We start from the raw sequence: 4,815 nt of genomic DNA, 5'->3' as shown, positions 1-4,815 counted from the left end.
AATAGGCTTCAAGTCCCAAATTATTACGCGTTAGCCTAATATGATCAACTATTGTTAGCAATCTTCGGGTACAACTATGTTACAGAAGAAAGGTAAAGAAAATTGAACGATTTAAAATGTAGGTTACAAATGGAAGGATAACTAACACTAAAGTGTCAGTTATACATGTATGTATTATTGACGGTGGCTTCTGATATTGGCTAATATTTTACAAATTGTAAAATAAAGCCCCGGAATATACTTAATCTTCTAAAGCGCATAAATCAACTCGTCAGGTTCTGGGCAACAGAAGCGTATAGCTTGGGTCTCAGAATTTTACCCCTGCAAATTATGAGGGCATACAGTTAAAAACGGCACAGCTATTTATAGCCTACTTCAATGTGGAAAAGGGGTCACAATACGTCATATTGATATGATTATCAGTTCGCTTTCATATGACTGGTTTCCCATTTGTCTCCAGAGATCATAAGGGAAAATCATCTAAAAACAATTGCTATGTCTATTTACAATCTCTTCTCCAAACGGATTAATGGCAGATAGGGGGCAGTATTTCCACTTTGGATGAATTGCGTGCCCATAGTGAACTGCATCAAAATCTGTCCTAAATTGCTAATATATGCATATTATTATTAACATTGGATAGAAAACACTCTGAAGTTTCTAAAACTGTTTGAATTATGTATGTGAGTATAACAGAACTTACAGGGCAGGCAATCTTCCAAACAAGTTTTGAAATCCTGAAAGTTGGGGCAAGTTTGACGTCATCGCCCCCTCCCTTCCCAACAAGTTATGGATCTGGAAACACTCCCTACGTCTTCCACTAGACGTCCTCATTCAGTAGAAAGTCTAATGGAGCATTTGCTGTGAACTTTGACCTAATGGGAAGGAAAGTAGTTGGTGTCGCAAAATAATGCCATTTTGTTGTGGCGCGTTTGTCTTTGAGTGCCTTGGCTGTTCCAATCAGCCCCAGATGAAAACGAATGATCCGGTTGGAATGCTATTGGATTTATATGATTATAACATCCTGAAGATTGATTCTGCACATAGTTTGACCAGTTTCTTTGACCTGTAATATGTCTTTTGGAAGTTTTCATGCAAAGTTATCCTGGACCAGAAGTTGTTTTTTGGCCATGTGAGCTGAAAGTGGTAGCAAATGCTGCTACTTGGACACTAGAATGGAACATTATGAAACAAAACGATTTATTGTTGAACTAGGACTCCTTGCACTACATTCTGATGAAAGATCATCAAAGGTAAGGGAATATTTATGTTGTAATTTTTTATTTTCGGAAAAAAAGAAAGTAGATGCTTTTTCAGCTTGGAATCATCAGGTTCGCTCTACGTTATTCATGGTTCCCTTGCATGTGAATGTGGAATTATTAGGGAATTAAGTTAAGGTCAGAATATGGCATATCTGTCACAGGAGGCTGCTGAGGGGAGAATGGCACATAATAATGTCCAGAACCGCGCAAATGGAATGGCATCAAATACCAGGAAACCATGTATAGATACCATTCCAGTCATTACCACCATCCCATTCTCCTTAATTAAGGTGCCACCAACTTCCTGTGGCATCGGTACAGTCATGGCCAAAAGTTTTGAGAATGACACAAATATAAATTTTCACAAAGTCTGCTGCCTCAGTTTGTATGATGGCAATTTGCATATACCCCAGAATGTTATGAAGAGTGATCAGATGAATTGCAAATACTTGCAAAGTCCCTCTTTGCCATGCAAATGAACTGAATCCCCAAAGAACATTTCCACTGCATTTCAGCCCTGCCACAAAAGGACCAGCAGACATGTCAGGGATTCTCTTGTTAACACAGGTGTGAGTGTTGACAAGGACAAGGCTAGAGATCACTCTGTCATTCTGATTGAGTTCGAATAACAGACTGGAAGCTTCAAAAGGAGTCATTGTTTGGAATCATTGTTCTTCCTCTGTCAAACATGGTTACCTGCAAGGAAACACGTGCTGTTGCTTTGCACAAAAAAGGGCTTCACAGGCAAGGATATTGCTGCCAGTGAGATGGCACCTAAATCAACCATTTAACGGATCATCAAGAACTTCAAGGAGAGCGGTTCAATTGTTGTGACGAAGGCTTCAGGGCGCCCAAGAAAGTCCAGCAAGCGCCAGGACAAGAGGTCGACCGATTAATCGGAATGGCCGATTAATTGGGGCCGATTTCAAGTTTTCATAACAATCGGAAATCGGTATTTTTGGACACTGATTTGGCCGATTTAAATATATATATATTTGTTACACCTTTTATTTAATCTTTATTTAACTAGGCAAGTCAGTTAAGAACACATTCTATTTTCAATGACGACCTGGGAACGGTGGGTTAACTACCTCGTTCAGGGGCAGTACGACATATTTTCACCTTGTCAGCTCGGGGGATTCAATCTTGCAACCTTACAGTTAACTAGACTAACGTTCTAACCACCTGCCTCTCATTGCACTCCACGAGGAGACTGCCTGTTATGCGAATGCAGTAAGCCAAGGTAAGTTTCTAGCTAGCATTAAACTTATAAAAAACAATCAATCAATCATAATCACTAGTTAACTACACATTGTTGATGATATTACTAGTTTATCTAACGTGTCCTGCGTTGAATATAATCGATGCGGTGCGTATCGTTGCTCCAATGTGTACCTAACCATGAACATCAAATCCAGGTTAGCAGGCAATAATAACCAGGTGAAATTGTGTCACTTCTCTTGCGTTCATTGCATGCAGTCAGTGTATATGCAACAGTTTGGGCCGCCTAATTTGCCAGAATTTTACGTAATTATGACATAACATTGAAGGTTGTGCAATGTAACAGGAACGGTTCCGTATTTCACTGAAAGAATAAACGTTTTGTTTTCGAGATGATAGTTTCCGGATTCGACCATATTAATGACCTAAGGCTCATATTTCTGTGTGTTTATTATAATTAAGTCTATGCTTTGATAGAGCAGTCTGACTGAGCTGTGGTAGGCAGCAGCAGGCTCATAAGCATTCATTCAAACAGCACTTTCGTGCGTTTTGCCAGCAGCCCTTCGTTGTGCGTCAAGCATTGCGCTGTTTATGACTTCAAGCCTATCAACTCCCCAAATTAGGCTGGTGTAACTGATATGAAATGGCTAGCTAGATAGCGTGGTGCACACTAATAGCGTTTCAAACGTCACTCACTCTGAAACGTGGAGTGGTTGTTCCCCTTGCTCTGCATGGGTAACGCTGCTTCGAGGGTGGCTGTTGTCGTTGTGTTCCTGGTTCGAGCCCAGGGAGGAGCGAGGAGAGGGACAGAAGCTATACTGTTACACTGGCAATACTAAAGTGCCTATAAGAACATCCAATAGTCAGAGGTTAATGAAATAGAAATGGTATACTTTTACTTTCTTCTCCAACACTTTGTTTTTGTATTATTTAAACCAAATTAAACATGTTTCATTATTTATTTGAGGCTAAATTGATTTTATTGATGTATTATATTATGTTAAAATAAGTGTTCATTCAGTATTGTTGTAATTGTCATTATTAAAAATACATTTTAAAAAACGGCCGATTAATCGGTATCGGCTTTTTTTGGTCTCCAATAGTCGGTATCAGTATCGGCGTTGAAAAATCATAATATGTCGACCTCTAGACCGTCTCCTAAAGTTGATTCAGCTGTGGGATCAGAGCACCACCTGTACAGAGCTTGCTCAGGAATGTCAGCACGCAGTTGTGAGTGCATCTGCACGCACAGTGAGGCGAAGACTTTTGGAGGATGGCCTGGTGTCAAGAAGGGCAGCAAAGAAGCCACTTTCTGCAAATGGTACAGGTATTGGACTGCTGAGGACTGAGGTAAAGTTATTTCCTCTGCGGAATCACCTTTCCAATTGTTTGGTGCAGCCGGAAAAAATGCTTGTCGGGAGAAGACAAGGTGAGCGCTACCATCAGTCCTGTGTCATGCCAACAGTAAAGCATCCTGAGACCATTCATGTGTGGGTTTGCTTCTCAGCTAAGGGAGTGGGCTCACTCACAATTTTGCCTAACACAGCCATGAATAAAGAATGGTACCAACACATCCTCCGAGAGCAACTTCTCCCAACCCTCCAGGAACAGTTTGGTGACGAACAATGTGTTTTCCAGCATGATGGAGCACCTTGCCATAAGGCAAAAGTGATAATTAAGTGGCTCGGAGATCAGAACATCAATATTTTGGGTCCAAGACCAGGAAACTCCCCAGACCTTAATTACATTGAGAACTTGTGATCAATCCTCAAGAGGCGGGTGGACAAACAAAAACTCACAAATTCTGACAAACTCCAAGCATTGATTATGCAAGAATGGGCTGCCATCAGTCAGTATTTGGCCCAGAAGTTATTTGACAGCATGCCAGGGCGGATTGCAGAGGTTATGAAAAAGAAGGGTCAACACTGCAAATATTGACTCTTTGCATCAACTTCATGTAATTGTCAAATAAAGCCATTGACACTTGTGAAATGCTTGTAATTATATGTCAATATTCCATAGTAACATCTGACAAATATCAAGTCTCTGAAGCAGCAAACTTTGTGGAAATTAATATTTGTGTCATTCCCAAACCTTTGGCCACTAATGTAGACACACCTCCATTTATTTGATCTCCATCCCATACGTGTACCTTTCTGACACTAGCCCATGCTTAACTTCAAGGTCAGTATACACGTAGAGAGATTAGTGCATGAAAAGGGAAGTAAGTTCCATTTACACAAACATCATTTGGGTCTGAATTTCACCCCTTAGAGAGACTTTGTTCAGGAACTTGGCTGTGTTCATTAGGCACCAAATGGAACAAAGCAGA

Source organism: Oncorhynchus kisutch, linkage group LG20, assembly GCF_002021735.2.
Source record: "Oncorhynchus kisutch isolate 150728-3 linkage group LG20, Okis_V2, whole genome shotgun sequence".
NCBI lineage: Eukaryota > Metazoa > Chordata > Actinopteri > Salmoniformes > Salmonidae > Oncorhynchus > Oncorhynchus kisutch.
This window is presented reverse-complemented; position numbering follows the sequence as displayed.